The sequence below is a fragment of the Mus musculus genome, chromosome 3 (genome assembly GCF_000001635.26).
Source record: "Mus musculus strain C57BL/6J chromosome 3, GRCm38.p6 C57BL/6J".
Lineage (NCBI taxonomy): Eukaryota > Metazoa > Chordata > Mammalia > Rodentia > Muridae > Mus > Mus musculus.
Genome location: NC_000069.6, coordinates 38904639 through 38926029, shown reverse-complemented (window position 1 = coordinate 38926029; position 21391 = coordinate 38904639). Strand labels below are relative to the sequence as shown.

Sequence of the window (21391 nt, the reverse complement as noted above, 5' to 3'; positions counted from 1 at the left end):
CTACACCAACAGACAAGGACAAACTAAAGTGCCTACACCCCCCTGTACCATGCAAACAAACCAAAAGAACTATGATGACCCCTACTTGGTCATCTTCCCATATAAGACTGTAAGCTCCCTGAGGATAGATGTTGTTTCTTGGGTCTTGGACTTGAAAAGTCTGATTAAGTTGTTTGTCAATTCAATACTTATATGAGAGATCATGACTTCAAGGTGCTTTGTACTGAGGAGGGAGATGCATGAAGTTTGAGAATGTCCTACTTGAAGAAGAGGCAAGATATAAGGTGAACACCCTGAAGACACCAGAACCAAGAGAAGGCCAAGATGAAAGGAAAACAGCACACTTGTATGTACTAAGGTGATGGAAGACAGTTCTCCAATAGAGAGAGAGAGCAATTCTTCAAGAGGATGTTGGGGGGAAAGCACTCCTGTGAAGAGTCAGTTCTCTACCCAAGGGGAACTTGGTGCTCTGAGAGTGAGAGTAATGAGTCTAATTTTGAACCTGCTTCTCAGAGCTCCATGCTGGAACCCATGAGCAAAAGAAAACGATTGGGCAGGCTCAGGGCTCACTGAGTAACAGAAAAGGCAGCATGCCTCGGTTATTGATAAAGACAGAGTTCAAACCATGCAGTCAGTTTTTCTCTTTATAAAGGGGAAACAGGGGCAGTGGGAAGTGTCATGCCTTTTCTTAAACACGCGCTGTAATGATAGGGATCCCCCACACCTGTCTCCCTTAACTCAGAAGAAAGACTGCTCAGATTTATGTAAATGTTAAGCAATTACAGAAGAAACTAACACCAGGGGGCAAGGGAATCTTCTAGAACTCTGTGAAGTTGAGAGGCATTTCTCTTGGAAACAGCCATTACGTCATTACCATACAATGAACAGAGCAGAGTCTACATGAAGCCTCTCAGAACAGTGAACAAGACCCTCCACAGTCACTACCCACCCCACCAGAAGGGACTGACACCCCCCAAACCCTTAAATCAAACATAGCACAATGGCTTTAAATCTGAGCAGCACAGTAGAGAAAGAAATTATTTTCTCTCCCTTTAGGAAAGGGAATAAAATTTTTACTGGAGAACTGTCCAAATGGCATCTTTAATATCTAGGCTGGAGAGGACAATGCTGTCAAGACAGCTGAGGTGGGGACCTCAGCCAAGGAAGTTTCATTTAGCTAACACTGTGAATACCTTAATAAAACAACTATCATCAAGATTCTGCTTAATTCTTTTGTTTTTGCTATTGGTGCTGTTAAGGCCAAAGGATCTACATATTTTCTGTGTTGAGAGACATCTGCTCTAAGCTTTGCTCATAGGAACCTTATCAATGTAAGGGAACAGATGACAGTTTGACTCTGGATCAAAAGACTGAATGTTTGCCTAAACTCAACATAAAACAAAAATAGCTTATTCAGACATTTTGATTCTCTGGAAACAATTATGGCACTCTAGTTTATGATCTTGTGACTGATGAGATGGTCTTAATAATTATTTTTGGTTACCCAGGCCCAGAGACACAGTTATTTATAGTTGAGAATCAGTAGGTTCAGTTTTGCTCATGAAAATGTGCACTGGTGTTTTATAAATATCATGGGATATATCTGCCTTTTATTTTATTCATTAGTTATAAGACCTCTATGATAAAATAAAATAGATGAAACACATAGATGCAATGACATCCACAGAAAATCTAATTCCATGGTGTTGGATTCATGAATGCCTATTATAGAATTCCTGTAACATAAGGTAATTCATCACTTATCCGATTGTGCTGTCTGTTGATTGGTATCTGCACTGTAGCTATCACAGTATCTTTCAGATCATTGTGATATATAATTATTATATTTGCTTTATATCCTTGGTGTCTATAGAGGTAAATGATGCATGTGTATTCCTACTTACCAAATAATATTAATCCAAACTATTTGATATTTGATTGAATTATTAGAATAGTCCATGACTCAATTATATTTTACTTTAGTATAGTATCAATTCTAATCACCTATACTAAAAAATTATATGTACATCTGCATATATGAATGTCACTACATGTATTCAGCTACCTGCAGGGACCAGAAGAGGCAACTTGACCCTCTAGAACTGGAGTTACAGGTAGTCAGGAGCCTCTGTGTGATGCTGGGAACCAAACATGGGTCCTCTTCAAGAGCATTAAGTACTCTCATCCACTGAGCTATCTCTCTAGCCCCCAAGCCCCTTTTCATCTGACTTGTATAGGATCTGTTGAAATGCATTAAGTTTACTTCACAACTCATAAATGGCAGCACAGAAAAATAAGCAGACTTAGATCTCTAAGCTAAAGAGCATCCCTGTCAGGACCATCTGTTTGAGTGGGGCCTCTCGGTAAAGTCAAACCAAACAAAGAAACTTCAGGCTGCTTCTGTAAATACCAATCTGCTATATATTATTAGCTCAAGCAACTGAGTAAAATAAATATTGGCTCAGACATGTCATAAATCTGTAGAGTAGGAGTCTAGTCAGCCTTTGAAGACAAAGTCCCGAGGGAAGCAGATATTTCTTTCCCTCTATTACAGATCCAGCTTGAGGACATGCCGAGATTTTGAGGCCGTATGGCTGTTGGGTGACTTTGCTCTGTGAGCTTGGGAATGCAAGCCAGGAGACACTATTATATGGTAGGACCACCCGAGTGGCTCCTGTGAGCAAGATCAGGGTTGCTCCTTTGTTCTTTGAAGTTTCTCGGGTGATAGTGCTTTGCTCAGACTCCCACTCGGGAGCAGATCTGACTACTGAATAAAAAATTCTGCTGTCAGAAAGCAAAACAGGGTCCTAGCAGAGGGGTGCTCCTCAGAGACATAATAATGCCAATCAAAGAGCACAGCTGCCCCAGCAGAAGGCCCTGGTGCAATCAGCCTAATGGCAGGTAAATGCTGTGTGTCTATGGGTTATGTTCAGGCTGGGCTAATGTTAGGTGACCCTGCAGGAAAACAATGCTTTGAAAAATCACTAGAAATGCTTTTTCCTATCCTTACCATCGTTGTCAAATGTTTTTCTCTTCCACAAGGCACTCCTCATACTATGTCTGTTGAGTTCATTGATTGGCTTAGAGAAGAGAAAACCAATTTGAAACACTATCTCCTCATCATAGAACAATGGAAAAAGTATAAGATATTTTACCTGTATCATGAAAGATGTATATGCAGTACGTGGGCTGTGTCAAACCCTGAACACAGGTGTGCAGGGGGCAGAGACATGGGACCCCCAAAGCAAGCTGGCTACGTATACTAATTGAATCAATGAGTGCTGGATTCAAGTGAGAGATCCTGCCTTAGAACATAAGGTGACCAGCAATGTAGGAAGAGAGTAGAAGCTGAACTTTGACATGCACTTGAAGACATATGCACATACTGGCTCACACACATGCATACACACATGTGCATAAACATATATGTACACTACGCACACAAGAAAAAGAGGGAAAACTGAGCTTGTAGATTCATCCTTTAGTTTCTATGACTGTCACATAGCCACTTTCAGTGACCTGGGCGTGGATGATCTGATAACCTCTCTTCAGTGGTCCCCTGTTTTCAGCTTCCACTGATTTTCCCTGTCAGGTTTGAAGCTTGGTGTAATTTCCCGGGCACAGAACTTGGCTTTGAAGGGATAATGGTTTAGTTTCTTTTCCTGGATAGATGTAATGGTCCAGGAGCCTCATTAGTTATGTAGTTATTGACTATTGTACACTACACAAGAAAGGAAGATAATTCTCTCAAGTCCGACCATCAAGGCGGTGATCCAGTGTATTTTCAGCCAACCACGTGTTAAAAGTCATGAAAATCATGAAAGTTGACTTCATCTTAAAAGACAGCCTGGAGAATTCTAAATACTGCTTTCCTCATAGATAAAAAAAAAAAACCCAAAATATGAACTCAGTATCACAAATAAAAATTTCCATTATTAACAAATACCTTAAAACAAAACTCAGTTAATTTTGACATCAGATGATGGAGAAAAATCGCTATTTGCCCATTTGTTAAAACACTTCTAAGACCACTTAGTAATAATGTTCTGAGACCTGTTTTTAACCTAAGCTACTATCTCATTTCTCACTATTATAACCCTATTTTGAGAACTTTCTTGTTCACCTTATGATTTTTACTCATTTGGGGAAAGTTTAGTAAGATCACAGATATGAATATTAAGTATCACTCTGTCTTGAGAAGCGTTGTGAGAATATGGAATATTTCTGAGCCCTTTGGGGAGACACACTCTCTATTGGTGACTTTGTAAAATTTCAAACACCATGGTCCAACCAATGAATATTCTGCATTTTGAATTTTTAGAGACCATACAGACTACTCTAAATAGTAAAACAAACGTTTGTTTTTAATACAGTCTTTCTGGGCTAAGCCACGCTATAAAATCAACAGTTCTCTTCATGATGGTAATTAGAGATTTTCTGTAATTCTGACATCTGACAGGGCACTGTTCTATTATAATACACCAATTTCAGTTTTACACCTGGTGTCAAGCCTTACATTAAGTAAGACTGACAAAGGATTGTAACTATATATTTTAAAGGATTTACTTTAAAGCATAATTATCTCACTTCTGAGTCAATCTGAGACATAGTTGTAAACTGGAAGGGAAATAAAGAAACATGTTAATTTATAACATATTCTTAAACAACATAAGACCAGGGAAATCAACAGGGGGCAGATGTATGTATGGTGATGCCAAAGGGAGAGAAAGAACATCTCCATGTTAAAGCTGACTGTGTGGGCGGGGCTTCTGTAGCCGATTGTCACCAGACACTGCTGGGTTTCATTTTCCACTTGTTGTAAAACTGCTTGGAGAAAAATGTCATTCTGACTGAATGCCAAGTTTTCTATAGAACTAGACATTTCTTGACAAATAAAATCTGGTTGGAAATCTTTATTGGTCATTAAGAATTCACCCTTGAGTCCTTCTAAAATCCCAGAAGAATTTGAAAGCATCTCCAAGCTAAAGTGGACTCACATTTTAACAATGTAGTACTGAAGATGGTGAATTGGAATTAAAAACACATTCTTCAGCTGTGTGCATGGCACTCCGTTGGTGGTAGAGCAATGTGGAAATAAAACTCTCTTCTAATTCTGCCACATCAGCAGAAACTTTCCTGTGGTCATATTGCCTAGACCTTGAAGCTGACATTTTATATACTTGGGGGCCAAGATTGAGGGTGTCAGAGGCAGGCAACCCCAATTTCATTTCAGAAAATGGCTTGTGGTTGTTTGTTTGGGAAGGATTGGGGGTGTGGCCTTGTTAGAGACGGTGTGTCACTGGGGGTGAGCTTTGAATTTTCAAAAGACGCCATTTCTAACATTTTGAGTTAACTTTCTCTGCTTCCTGTCTAAGGAGAATGAACTCTCAACTGCTGCTCCAGCTCCATGCCTGCCTTCTTGTTGCTTGCTCTCCACCACGTTGGTGATTTACCCTATCCACCTGGAGTTGCAAGCCCCCAATTCATTAGAAGGAAGAAGAGTTACATTGTAGCACGTCTTAAAGCCGACACCCCTGTTGTCTATGGGAATGCCACTGTAAAATGTTCTATGGGAATTGTCTCCTTTGCTGAAATGATGAAAATTGGGTATTAAATCTGGTCCATAAAGTTTAGGATTTCTTAAAGCAAAGTTCATCTCAAGTTGGCAAGATCCAAACACTTGTAGCAAATTGGGAAATTCTGAAGAATCTTATAACAAAGAACATGTAATGATTGTAAAAAATTCAGAATATGAGAATGTAGTTACTGGAGTCATACTCAAAGATGTCTGAAGCCATTTCTGACTTTCATTGACAAAGATTGCAAAGTTACAGCAGAATCCTGCTTCCTCAATATGCCTCCATCCCCCAAGTTCATATGCACTCCAGTTGGATAGACCCAGCCAGGCAATCTGAACTATCTGGACAGATTGCACTATCTGTTGCACTCAGAACAACACTCTTGAACACACATTTAGGATAAATTTATGTTTAATAAAGGAAAAGAGAAGACAGATCCACTGTGTAGCAGATATATGAAAGCAAACTCAATGCTAACAAGACAGCCACAGTGAAGTCTTGGTCACCAGCAGAGGACAGCCAAGGAAAACAGGCTGTGACATTTGTGGTTTCCAAGGACATGGGGCTTTGTCTGCTAACATATGTACAGTAGACACTTCTGGAACTAGCTGCCGTTCCACTAAAAGCACAAAAGCACACTGACCAAACTCTACATTCAAAGGAAATTTATGACAGTCTTCAAAGTAAGCCCTGATGGCCAGGTAAGGGACATAGTTCAGGATTTAATATGTGCCTATTTCTAAATCAGTGGCATGAAATTTACAGATTTTAATCCAACTCAGACAGTCATAAGATCCAGAGCCTTTAAATGTAAGGTTTTTGTGTAAAGATGAAATAAAAAAAATTTAGAAAACCAGAGATGAGGTTTTCGGCAACCTGACCAACCACACAGCCTGACCTCTTCAGTGGATCTATATGCTACTGCATGATGTAGGACCACTCCAGGGTCCTCTAAGGACATCCTATCACCTCTAACACAACAGCAATGATAAAGAAATCCTTTCCTCCCAGAATGTCCAGAGGGAATGTAATAAGACATCCAGCAACCTTGGAGGTTGGGCATTCAGCAAATGTAATGGTCAATTTAACTGGCAAGGCTAAGGGGACAGCTCAACAACCTTTCTGCTCAGTGTCCCTCCATAGTAACACTAAATGGCTCTGCATGGCTGGGGACTTTCAAGGAAAGCAGCAGGAGGTCTGTAAAGCTCTGTTTTCCTGTGGATGGCAGCCAGGATCCATTCTCCCAGCTTGTGAGGGTCCAAGCCTTCCTGGAGGCCAGTGCTGGACAAAGGTGCTCCTCCAAAGCTCATTAGAGATAGGAACATGCGGCCTGAATGAGAACCACAGTAAACAAAGCGCAGGCTCCTGCCTGGAAATGCTGGCTGCACAAGGCACACTTCCTTCCTAGGCTTTCATGCTTACAAAGCTCCAAGTGCAGTCTTCCTGCTCAATACAAGAAACCAAGTAAGAGAGAGGAAAGACTTCCTGCTGAACACAAGAAACCAAGTCAGAGAGAGGAGAGACACACTTTTCATGAATCGATGCTAAAGGACAGGACTCTAAAATGGTCATCCAAACAATGGACAATGGAGCTTAGGTTTTTTATTTTTGGGAAACAAAGATAAAATGACATCAGTGAAGTTCAGTCCAACTCTATGACTTTCTCGTGTTTTACTAATTGGCCTGATACATGCAGAGATAAAACTCCAAATGTCTCATCATACTCTGCTGAAAGAAAGAAAACACTGGCTGACCAAAGAGAAACATAGCCAAGCCACACGTGCATTTAATGGGTTGTGAAGTGCCCAGAGCTGCTAGAATCCAAATTTATGATCCTTTGTGTTTCTGCAAGAAGCTGACCTTCTCTCCTTCTCCAAAGAAGCATAAAGAAAATTTTCACTCATTGAATGAAATGTACATTTTTCTAAAACACCAAGTAACCAAGCTTCACTGGATAGAAATCTCTATGTTCACATTTAAGTGAAATTAACCAGTCTATACACACACACACACACACACACACACACACAGACACACACACACACACACACACACTGACAACCGTTTTAATGGTGTCAGCAAGTTTAGATGTCAGATGTGTCTTCTGTTTCACATTGAGTTCATGGCTGGAATTGTGTGAGGTCAGACTCAAGTCAATAGGGATTTCTCTCCATCTTGTAAGATTTAATAAATGTTGTGTTTGTGAGGTAACTCTGGGCATCTTTATAATGTTCAAATCTAGCTGATTGGATATGAATGGCAAGCAAAACCATAATTTAAATGAATTCATTGTTGAACTCTAGAAAGCAAACACGGTATATGCCCTGAAGATATATACCATGCATGCACACATACAAATACACATAAATGAAATATCTGGTACATGCTAGATATGCAATATATAATTCCACTCTGCTATTTTCCTGTATAAGTCACTGTAAATCTCTTGAAGCACAAACTGTAGCAATGAGACAGAGGAACTTCAGACGTCATAAGCATTTGCTTCAGTATTCTTCCTCTGAGGGTGGAAGCCTGTTGCCATTTGTTGACAGCTGTCAAAGCCATTCACGACGAAGTTAAACCTCCTGTAAACTTAGATTTTTCAACACATTTCATCTCTGGGACAAAGACACAAATGTGCTACATTTCAACTCCATCCGTCTCAAGCTATAAGGTGTGGCCATTATGTGTAATCTGCTTGTCACTTCAGTGACAGGAAGCATCCTTTTAAAACTTCAGCGACTTTGTCATTTGTATTTGCTTTATTCAGAATGCAAATTTTTATTTAACTTTTCCTATGTACTGTGATGTTTATGTACTTCTGTGAGTGTGATCACACACATGCCATGTCACACACATGTGGAGGTCATAGGACGATTTCAGGAGTTGCTTCCCTCCTTTTACTTGGGAAGCCAGAGATCTAACTCCGCTCAGGTCATCGAGCTCAGTGCCTTGAGCTTTCTGTTCCCATTGCGTAGAATCCTTACAGCTATTTGATCTATTTGGTTTTTAATCTTTTTGCTTTGGTTGGAAAAAGTTAAAACATTGGAGAAATAACTGTTCTCTTCAGAGAATTGCCTATACTCAATTCCTACATTCCTTGACCCTTCTTGGTATCAAAAATTATCCCTTCAGCTTTCTTTGAGATGTGATAAAATATACATCAATTTCCTCAAGCTTTATTCTATAAGAAACCCACCTCAATCACTATTATCAGTAATATTATGAGGAGATATCTACACAAACAGGATGTTATAGTACAAACTGAACTGTTGCCTAGGTTTGCTGTACCTAATACACACACACACACACACACACACACATGCACACACGGGGTGGAGGTAACTTTCAACTACAAACTTAATTATAAACACAATTTTCTTATTAACTTCCTTCCACTGCACTGTAATTCCAAGAATTACTTTGTTGTCATACTAAACCATTCTAGATTGCTCTATTAGATGTATGCTTGGCCCTGGGATTGCAATAACCAGCAGGAGAAACCAGAAATCCACCTCCATGGAGATGATATCACACACGGAGCCTCATTCCACATCTGAGAGGCATGCCTGTGATGACCTCTAGACTGGGATATTGAGATCTGGACATACTATTTATACAACAAGGACATAAGATCATGTCCTTGAAGTATGACCAAGGATATAGTACACAGCCAATAGCTCTTCCCTTGAGAGTGATGGTTCTAAGAAAGTCCCAGGTTGGGCGTTTGGGGTGATTAACTAATGAGGACCAGAACTAACTAAACCAGAGAGCAACATTTTTGTTCAGTGTCAATGACAAAGAAACCAAGATTAAAAAATTTTTGGTGACTTCCAAATATAATTGACTTAGTTCAGAGAGTTTGTGATCTGAAGCTTGAATATATGTCCCCTGATTCCCAGACTGGCCTTTTCCTACCTTGTCGGAGTCACAGTGGAATTTTTTTTTTTTTACTGCTTGAACAATCCAGACGATGAATAGATAAGTTGCTAAGCCTCAGAGTGAGTCTGCTGAGAACTCTGTAGCTCCACAGTGAACAATGAATGAGTTAGTCATGCACCCATCACCAAACGTCAAATAATTTTCAGTCATGTGACCTTGAAACAACATTATGAAGCTCTGGTGTTTTAAAGGTCCAAATTTTAGGCCAGGCAGTGGTGGCACATGCCTTTATTCCCAACACTTGGGAGGCAGAGGCAGGGGGATTTCTGAGTTCGAGGCCAGCCTGGTCTACAAAGTGACTTCCAGGACAGCCAGGGCTATACAGAGAAACTCTGTCTTGAAAAACCAAAAAAAAAAAAAAAAAAAAAAAAAAAAGGTCAAAATTGTGTACTCAGAACCACCGTGATTTCAAAAGATTGGTTCTTATATGTCTTCCTGATGAACACTGGGTGCTGCATTAATGTATGCACCCATGGATTTTATTTAGTCTATGCATGTTATATATAAAATCCAAATTATGTTTCAGAAATACATCTAAACACACAAATTATTACTTTTCTAAAGTGGTTGTTTTTGCTAGTATTGAAAACTATTCTCTGAAATGCCAACAATAGAATTACCGACATACATACATACATACATACATACACACATACACAGATAGATTTCACAAGACTATTTTTCCACCCAGAGAATCTTTTGGTGTTTGCTTATTTTTTAAATTTTTATCTATTTCCTTTATTTGGAGATGGTACTTATACTATAGTGTTTATGGGGAGGTTAGAGGGCAATTTGCAGTAGTCAGTTCTCTCCTTCTAATATTGTGGGTCTGGGGATCAAACTCAGATTGGTAGCAGGTGCCTTTCTTGCGAAGCCATCTTTCTGACCCCTTGGCAATGACTTTGAAAGAACACTATGAATGTTCCTATTTTGTCTTTTCTTCCTCTACTTGTCATCTAGCTGTCTTTCATTGACGTCCATTGCACCTCTCATGTCTCTCTGTAAATTTTATGAAATTAGTTTGTCTCAATATTGAAAGATATATAGAAATAAAATATATACAGTACCATTCTGGTGGTTTAAATGAAAATGGCCCCCATAGACTCAAAGGCCATGGTACTATTAAGACAAATAGACATGTTGGGTGGAGCAGGTGTGGCTTTGTTAAATGAAATATGTCACTAGGGGTAGGCTTTATTGTTTCAAGTGCTCAATCCAGGACCAGTAGCTCTCTCTTCCTGCTACCTGCTGAGCCAGATCTAAAACCCTGTCTAGCACTATGCCTGCCTGCATGCTACCAGGCTTCCCAATGTGATAATGAACTAAACCTATAAACCTATAAACCAGCCCCAATTAAATGTTTTCCTCTATAAGACTTGTGGTGACATGTAATAGAAACCCTAACTAAGACAACTATATATTATGACAATAAAGAGTTTATATGATATTGTTGGTAATATATAGCATTGGTTGATTAATTAAAGCTATGGAAAACAAAATGTGAGGAATTTCTTATTCAGCTACTTCTCATATTAAATCTTAAAAATGAATGGTACAAGGCTAGAATGTTGACTATCACCTATAATTACAGTGTTCAGGAAGCTGAGGCAGGAGGATTGCACTGAATTTGAGACCAGACTCATCTATAACATGAGACCCTTTCTCAAAATATAAAATAAAATGTAAAATAAAATAAAATAAAGGAAGAATTTAGTACTGATTAGAAGAAAATTGTAAAGGTTTACTAATTTCCCTGCCTGGATCACAGCAATGATCTACAGTTCCTGATTGTGTTTCATGAATATACACAAATAGTACTTGATGCAAAAAGAAAAAATTTAAAACTTAAAAAAAATGTTCTTATCACCTTCCGGGAAGTCAAAATTACAAATGCTCATTTTCATCACTGCCCAGTATCTCCTATTACTTACTGAGAATCCATACAGCATACAGCTCCTGAGAGTCACCGTCCCCACACAGCCTCATCATAATTCATTGTCACCGCCACTCAGGAAGCAACAGGTCCCCAGTGAGCCCACTCCTGCTGCTGCCAAGATCCTGCCTATGATAACATTGGTTTTGTTTCTATTAAATTAGTCTTTACAAAAAAAAATCCAGAGATTAACAAAACCTATAGAAAGGAACAGAGCTTTCTAAACTTGAAGAAGGCAATAACTGACTTGTTTTTCCTATGCGATTAGATGCACAAGTTTACTAAGGGTTAGGGGGAAAACATATTCAAGGTCCCCCATTCACTTGGTTGGATCTGCCTTCTTCTGTACTCGCCTGGCTCAGGGCCACCTTCTGTGGATCACACTCTGACTACATTTGTAGTTCACAGCTCCCAACTTATTTCTTCCTTTTGTTGTGACTGCTCCAGCTCCGGCAGGTCACTGGATTATATCTTAAATATTCTTCTTACCACAGTGTAGCCTTATTTAAGAAAAGAGGGGGCACTCGTATGAAATTCCACTGAGGAAAAGTCGGTCATCTGCAAGACACAGGGCTACTGTTCCTATTCAGGGTTTTGTTTTAAATCTTGCCTTGTTTCTCCTCAACAAACCCTGGCACAATACTGTTGCCTGCTCCTTCCCAAACTCAATACAGGTTGCTGGGTCTCTGAATATGCGAGCAGGGCAAAGCTGGGCTTCCCATGAAAATCAAGTCAATGACCTGCCTCGTTGGCTTCTTGGGAACCAAAAAAACAACCATAATTTTTCATCCCCTTCGTTCTCAGGCGTTGTCAGTGCTCACTCAGGTTGTAATGCAATACACAACGCGTCAATTCCCCCAAAGCCAGTTCACCATGCATGATTTAATTACAGCCATTGGACAAACTCTCTCCACCTCTCCAAGCAAAAATTCATTGACCTGACTCCGAGAAATATTTCCTTCAATAGCGTGCATTACCGGGATTATCCAATCAAGGGGAAGAAAATGAGGTGGTGTCAACATTGGTTTGTTAAGAAAGCCTAAAGTATGACCATAAAAGTCTTTATCAGCAAACTGCTGATCCTGAAAGACCCAAATTCAGTCAACTGACAGTAAATTGACAGCCTCTCTATTTCCCAGACCGCTGCACCCCAACTGGAGAAACAACAAAGACAGGGAGTGCTGCAGCCACTTTTATTCAAATCCCTCACACTCTGCAGTTGGTGTGGAAGTCAGATATACAAAATTATGCATGGTTTTGCAGAATTTGCATGTAAAAGATTGCACAGAGGCTTCAATGCAGGTCGCTTCGCTGTGACCATAGAAACATCAGAAAAGTTAGAAAATTCAGTCCACTGAACTTCAAATGACTTTATTAAAGTGCCACTAATCAGAGTTAAAAGACAGAAGGTTTTAGTGTCTGCGCCAACAAAGTGAGTAACTCCCAAAGTCTAATGACCAACTAAGAAAGCATTACTTAAACTATAAGAAAAGGGGGTGAGGGGAACTTGCTGGAAGCAAATTAAATAAGAAAACCTCCTTTGCCTTCTCCCAAAGACTGATCTCACTGAGGGAGGACAGCCCACTGACTGTGTGATATAGCAGAGAGTGTTGCTCTCTGCCCCCGCACCCCCAAGCTGAGAAAGTCCACCTGGTTAACATCAGAGGCCTGCTCTACATAGATTTGCTCAGTGCATGCAAGTCAGATTTAGAGAGATCCACAGCTGCACCAGAGGCAAATATAGTCAGGTTTATACACCCCATTCCTGCTGAATCATGGGTGGAATAAATTCCAGCATGCAGATGTGAAGCCAAGCTCATAAATAATGCATGGAAGAGAGGAGGTACATAGGCAGAGAAAAGCTGTAAGGTGCCACTAAAAATAATCAGAAACATTACCCTTATTTAAGTGCTAGTTATGGGGAAAGTTCTGGACACCAGAAAAAAAAAATTATAGGAAAGCAAGTTACTTCAATGAAAGTAATACATATCACCACCATTTTTTCTCCTTCCTTCTCAGTCATTTACAAGAAGTTTTCCTTGTATGTTTCACTATGGCCTAAATTTGTAGTCATCAGTGGAAGAAACATGGACTGGCCCAAATTGCAAACTCAGCACCTGAAATGCCCAGTTCATCAAGGCAGAAGATGATCTGCACACCCAGTGTTCCCACCAGGATGTTTTCTCAGCTCAGCAACTGTAAACACATACTTGTTGGTCACTCACAATGCTTCAGCCTGCTATAACTGGACTACAGTAAGGTGTTTGTTACCATGAATAGTCTGCACTGTGACCAAAGTGCATGCAGACTGCTCACTTTAAGAAGATGTATAGCTGCCTATCTATACATGGATGCAACACGGGTCTTCTACAGGCTACAAAAGTACAGCAAGGCCCATGAACATGTTCACAGTTGACCTCTGTATGTTTGTGTCTTTGTATCTACTTAGCAGTCAACACTGCAGACATGAAGAGCCCAGGGATGAAGAATGACACCAGGTCAAGGAGACGGTAATTTTGGAGGGGAGGTGGTAGAGATGGATTCTGCAATTCTATGCAGTAGACACAGCACTTGTGGTGATAACAAAATTATTTAAATTGAGATCATTGAGGGACAAACTGATTCTATCTGGATAGTAACCAAGGATACCTTCCAAAGTAGTGTGCATGACCTACAGAAAAAGCAGTAGGAGGGAATCTTCCTGAGAGGGAGCTTAATAAGATTTGCCATCATGAAGCCAAGGGGATTCAAGGGTCCTGCTGTAGGATTTTTAGTAAATAAAAATGTGGGCTCTACTGGCCAGTCTACCTCAATGAGCTTACCGAAGAAGGGATTAATCAGCAAGAGGCTCCTTCTCTTTCTAAACTATTGGTAATGGGGTGAGTACACTGTCAAAGTCATTTACCTAACTAGTTTCCATCTACATTTTTTCTAACTAATTGAGAAATCCATTCAGCATAGGAAACAGAATCAAAGATGCATACGCTATAGTAAAGTGATAAACTTCCAAGGTAGATCCAACTCCAGGGCCATATGTCACATCCTTTGGGCATGTTCTGCCCAACTTATAGCACTGCTCAATAGACACTAGAAAAATCTACATTATAGCAGTTGAAACAGAAGTTTCCAGAGCTGTAAAATTTTAAATTGATCAGTTTTGCAAGGAAATGCACCCAAATGCCCTCTTCTGGACTTCTAAATCATATAACAAGCTAAACTTTTACCAATTCTGTTACATGGTATGACCACAAGATCAGTGCAATTTCTGTTGGTTGTTTTTGCTTTGTTTGCTTATTCTTTATTTTGCATTATTTCAGGGTGGGCTCACCTTTAAAGATACCTTTATACTTTCATGACATTGATATTATCATGAGAGAAATCTTCTCTGTAGGAGACTTTCAAATTAACATACTTAAGAGTCTATCTAACTTGTTTCTTATGTGTTCCCTCACTGGTCTACATCATATGTGTTGTTACATCTTTCTATAGTGCAGCCTTCCACAGGTACTCTCCACACATGTGATGTTTTTAAGTTACTGTCATTATAGGACAGTTCATCTAGCAGACAACCCTGACAAACTCAGATCTTAATCCTTCAGGTCTACCCCACCAGAGGCGCACCTCAAAAAGGTTCTGCACTCTTCCAAAATAGCAACACTAACTGGTTGAAAATCTTCAGGGGACATCTCTAACTTTATGTTTATAGAAAGTGTGTGTGTGTGTGTGTGTGTGTGTGTGTGTGTGTGTGTGTGTGTGTGTGTGTGTGGTGTGTCCATCCACAAGATTTTAAACCATTGTGTCTGTATTTATGTATGCAATCTCTATGTGTCGTATATCTGCAAGGAAACAGCTTAATAACAGATGTGACTGCTCTTGCTAGTTGGAGAGGTGGCCTACATCCTATGTCTTAGGAAAAGAAAGATTTTGCAAGTATAATGAGGTGATTTATCACACTGAATAGGATGTGTTGTCTAATAGAGTATGTAGAAAATCAAGCCAGGTAATATGCTCACCCTTCCACTTCAATGAGGACATTTCAGATTCTAAGAGAATGGTGACCTTTAGCCAAAACGGGAGGACACTTAGAAAACACAGACTCAGACACTTGACTCCAGTATGGAGAAAACCACAAAGAAAACATCTCATACAGCGAGAATAGAGTGTCCTGGAACACTTCAGGATACTGCTGTGAAGACAGGCAGCACACTTTAGACTCTCTATTTAAATTAATACTTACAGTTAGATACAGTCCTATTACAGTTCCTAATATGGTATAAAACTAAAGAAAAATACGTCATGTGCTAGTGTACTCAATTAAATGACTACAACTTCCAAACCATACCCTCAAAGTTAATTCACTTGTACTAGTGAGAATAATAAAACACAATTTTATATAAAATAAAAAATGCAATTCAGTTATTTTCAAAAAATAATTTTACTACTCCATCAGATCCATATGCTGATCAAAAAACATAAAGAAAGAGATTGAAAATTATCCTAGAATTTTGTTTTAGTTCTAAATAAGCAAATAAAGCAATTAACTGCAAATTCTAATGTAGATGTAATCATTGATTCAGACTTTAAGTTGTTAATTGAGAGTGATGATGAATTTTTTTTTTAATTTTTAAAGGGCAGGTTAAGTAAATTCAGTCACCCTAAAGTGAGTTTTGTGGGAATTGCTAGTCTTTATATTATTCTTTCTCTTTTTCTTGTGATGATCTTATCCTACCTGGTTAGATAGCATAGAAAGCCATATTATATATACATATAAAAAATATATCTATATATATATATAAATATAGATGAATATAGATGTATATAGATAAGGTTCATATGTTTTGGACAAGAAATAACAAACTCTTATTTCTCATTAGTGACTGCATGAAAAATTTGGATAAAAGTAGATCACTGAAAAAGTGGCCAGGTTTCCACTTTGACTTAAACAAAACATACAAATAATGTTTATAATTTCAGTAATAAAACAGATATAAATTAAAATAATGCTCAAAATTTAAATGTCAGAGGCTAGTATAATGAAACCTCCAGATAATCATATTTTATAATATAAATCACTTGAAATGTTATTTATAATTGTTTGAGCCTAATAAAACTTTTACTCATGAAATATTTATATGAATTCATTTGCATAAAATGATCTCAACTCTATGCCTTAAGTTTATCAACTCCAATTATTACTATGGAATTTTAGAAGTTCATAGACTAATCACTAGAGTCACTTTACACGCTCTTAAAATGTATTTCGTAGAATTACTTAGTGTAATACTGATACAATCCTTAAAATTGTTTATTCATTATTTGTCCAACATTCAAAAATATCCAGGGCTTTTTTTCCCTAGGAAAAAAAACTTATATTTTATACCATTTGGTGAATTCTTGGTACAAAATATTTTGTATATTTCCTGTAACTTCAGTTCATATGCCCTCAAAGTTTCCTTTCTGTGTAAATGTATTAAACATTTTGTAAAATGAATGAAAGAGGTATTTAGGAAGCCATTACTCTTTTGGATATGATGGAAAGCCATGCATAGTCTCAATAAATCAATGTTCTTAAAAGACACAAAAGAATTCCAAATCCTCTATTTAAAATACCAAATGTCTTTGTATTGCAGCGACTGCTCCAGATGGCTAACCACGTTTCAATTATGCTAAATTCTGCTTTTTCTCAAGGGTTCTTTTCCTATGCGCATGCAGACTTTACATTAAAAGCTAGGCTGTGTGTTGATGGGTGCGGGCAACTATTTTCTTATATGTAAATGTAGATTTTTCTCTAGTTGGGGAAGAACATAAGGGAATCCCAATGTCTTAACAACACCTTGGTATGGACTATAAATCACATCAGCGGGTATGGTCGATTCTGAGAAGTTCTAGTCCACCACCGATTAACTTTCATCTGAATGGACCGTACTCTCTTCTCCTCTTCTCGTGGTTTTGCTTCTATCTGAGTTCAGAACGCTGAGAGTTTGGGACCTCACAGCAAGTCTCATTTCACGGTCACAGACATTACAGTCATCCATCTGTCATGTCTATTTCAAAGTATAATGTTAGAAACATTCCAGATAGCGACTTTCTCCGGGCATCTCATGTGCTGTTTACAACAACTCATATAGCCCACACAGTGAAACCATTTGAATACATTAGCTCATCCTAAAAGGAATTAAAGAGGCATTTTTAATGAATGCTATGAGAAAGATCTGATTTCAGTCCATCTTACATGCTAGTCTCAGGCGGCTCTCAGGGCCTTCCTTGTTTCCTGTACTTACAACAAAGCATTTTTCTCATCTCCGCTCCTCTCCTTTCATCAACTAAGCTCGCCTTATACATCAAAAACAACCGTGATGACAGACATTTGTAATGGCTGGTCAACTAATGCCCAAATACTGCAGGAGTTTCAAAAGGCATTTACAGTAAGAAAAGCAACTCTCCGTTGCTATCCCCTTGCTCGTGCTGTCTGTGCTCCTCTGACTGCTAAGCGCCTTGCCTGGCCCCCCTCCGGAAGCTTCGGCCACCAATGTCCTGCTGCTCCCGTGTTTGTTTCTGCGAGGCTAGCGCACCTGCTGCAGTCCCTGCTGCTCCTGCTGCTGTGACTCCATTGCCATTATCATGTCCCCTTTCGCTGTGGTTCCAAGTGTTATGACTGATCCTGCTCACCCACCATTGTAATTCCTCCCCACCATCGCTGGTAACTGTTACTGCTGCCCCCTTACCACTGTTGCAGCTGGTACTGCCATCCCTATAGGACCCTAGCTTCCTCTCCTACACTCACATCTGTGCTGATGCAGCAACTTTAGAGAAATGGAACCAGGCTGGCCACCCTCAAAGCTGCTCTCCTGATGGTGCAAATGTGGGGTTCCCCTTCTATATAAGAAGCAGGAGCCAACTAAGAGGATCTTTGCTAAGATGTCCTGTGTGCAATTTCATCACCGCCACTTCAGGTCACCCCAGGGATTTTACTTAAACTTTTGAAAATACTTTGCATCATAAATAATGCCCACACAACTCATGGATAGTAATTGGAAATGAATCAAGCTAAAACATTTACATATAAAAATCAAATATTTTTCTAAACTTATTTAAATTCTGCTTTATTTAAATTACACACACACACACAGAGAGAGAGAGACACACATACACACACACACACACACACACACATATATGAGAAAGAATATATGGAGAATAAAAGACCTTGATAAGAAAGGATATTGGAGAACAGTATTTTGTTAGGTTCCAGTACTTTTTATAAATCAGGATTTTAGTGATTGCTTTCCACATTCATTTGACTGAGATTATACTTCTGTGTTTAAATCATTTTCATTCATAGCTCATTCTAAAAGAACCCAAAGTGAAAATTGTTATCTATGCTACTTACACACACAAAGAAAAAGACCATACCAATGTATTCCAAACAAAATGAAAATACCAGCTAAACATTGTCCTGACAGCGTTCTCGAAGACTACAGTCAGAATGTGTGCTAATCCATCTCCTCTGAGCCTCCACTTCACCATCTGTAAGATGGTGCCAGCAACAGAACTCATTTCTGAGCACCATTTTTAGCTTGCATGAAAGCTCCTAAGTAGCCATCTGTTGTTGCTGAATGCTGCTTTTTATTGTCTCAGGAATAGGAGCTCAATTATTATTGCTCAATGATCATAACCAATAAGTGCATAGTACATGCTTACTGCTAATATAACTAGAAAGACGTTTTTGTTTTTTTTTTTTTTAAATCACTGAATAATTGTACTTCCTGAGGGAGATCTATAAATAAGTCATTTAAATACTCAAATGACCAGGGCTTCTGGGGAAAGAAGGGTTTCTGGAAAGCAGAGATTATAGTAGCACGGGTGGGCCTGTTTTCAAAAGGAAGGAAAGGAAGACGGCAGAGATTATATTAGCATAGAGTCGGTCTGGTCTTACACCAGAAGGAAAGGCAGTCGTTAGAAATGCTGACCCTAGACCTGAGTGCAGGAAAGAGCCTCTTGACTGGAGCTGGGGTCCACTTCATTACATAGTGATGTTTCATATTAAATTATTTAAAATCAGGAAGAACAAAGATAGGCAATTTCTAACAGGCATCACATTATAGGGAGCAATTTCCCCCCGGGATCACAAAATTTGAGAAAATCCCTATCTAAATCTAACACTGCTGCCCTAGATTGCTTTCTTGTTGCCGTGAGAAAACATTCAGGAGAGAATTTATTTGGTTTACACTTGCAGGTAACAGTTCATCCCTGAGAGGAGTCAGTACAGGAGCTTAGGCAGCAGCTGAAGCAGAGGCCACGTAGGAACGATGCTCACAGGTTTGCTCTGTCCAGCTTACTCAGATGCTTTTCTTGTACAAGCCAAAATCACTGGCTGGAGGAGGGAGTGGGTAGCACTGCCCACAGCGGGCTCACCCTTCTTTGCTCTTTAGCAATCAAGGAAATACCTCCCCACAGACATGCCCATGGGCCAGTCTGCTGGAGGCAATCTCCAGTCAAGATCCCTGGTCCCACTCGGTTCCCACTGACAACCAAGATTATAAACCACGAACACTAAAGCTTGGTGGGACAATACTGAGTCAGGGATATCAACTGGTGGCACCTCTCCGTGTAGCTGTCTTTCAGTTCTACTAACACAAGTCTTTACAATAGACTTCCTGTGTGCTGCAGGGTGGGTCTGAAGTGGGGCTACTGGACCCCAGAGCACTCAACAGTATTCCAGGGAATGAACACTGGGGTAAGACTGAGGACTGGAAAGTCATAGCAAACTATTTACAAGACTCTAGAACTAACTCCTCTGATTGTGATGTCTCTGGTAACTGCTTACAGACAAGTAGACGCCAACCTAAGGCCATGGCCAGCAGTGAGGCCAGCATTTTCCTGCCTCTATCAGCTGTCTCTCTACAAAACTGGAATTCCTAAGTGGTTTTCACTCTCTGCTGAAACAACCCAAGTAAATGCTTCAAACTGGCTCTGTCTAAAGGCTGAGATGATGACTCTCATGGCTGTGTACACCTAGTATCTAAAAGCAGCAATATAGACTCAACTTCCAGATTGTACAGAGAGTACAAAGTCATGCCTGCCCAGACACAACTAGATACAAATCCTTCCTTCTCTCATTATCCTACATAGCCTCAGGTAGACGTCGTTTCTGACTCTTTCCTAGGTCTGAAGCCAGCAGTCTTCTTGGTCCTTAACTTGGGGATGTGGGAAAATACAGGAACATAAGAACTGAGACCCAGGAGGAGGTCTCAGATATTGATGGAGTGTCCTGGGAGAATACAGGGAAATGCGGTCTCCTCTTTTTTTCTCTCTGTTCCCTGGTCTCTATGAGGGGAAATGAGTTCTCTTCCTGCTTTTCATTTCCTGGTCACTATGAGGTAAGCAGCTTACTACACTAAGTGTTTCTTGCTATCATGAGCTATCTTCCACACATGCCCAGAAGCTACTGTCCAATCATCCAAAGGCTGGAATCTCTACAACGGCACATCCAGCAATATCTTCACAATGTTTGAGTTCACTAATGGGCCTTCGCTGGTGCCATGGACATGTGCCTTCTGCAACCTGTTCGTGTGATACAAATCCCATTTACACCTATTCCCTTATTCCCTCTCCTTGCCCACTAAAACGTCTGTGTTCGTTAACAGTTAACTTACTGAATTTTCCTTCTCCCACAAACACTACTAGAAAGCAAACCCCAACTCATTCATGTCCGAACATTTAATTAGGAGGCACGCTTAGTTATATCTATGGTAGAGACACCCCTTCAAAGTCAGCTTAACATCCAAATTTAATTTAGCTAACTATAAATGTGATCCAAGGCAAATGAAGATTTTCTGTTTTCTAAGCATGTCCTTCCTCTCCTCTCCTTGATTTGTTTTGTTTGCCCCAAGGTCTCCCTTTGAAGCCCAGGCAAGCTTTGAGTTTTCCATCCTCC

At 39.6% G+C, this 21391-nt stretch overlaps 1 protein-coding gene across 2 annotated transcripts in view; it reads right to left on the bottom strand.

The window, feature by feature from the left end:
• The window catches only part of Fat4 (FAT atypical cadherin 4), a 127326-nt gene that overhangs the window by 85963 nt on the left and 19972 nt on the right, over window positions 1-21391 (bottom strand). The gene's annotated exons all lie outside the window — the stretch shown is intronic.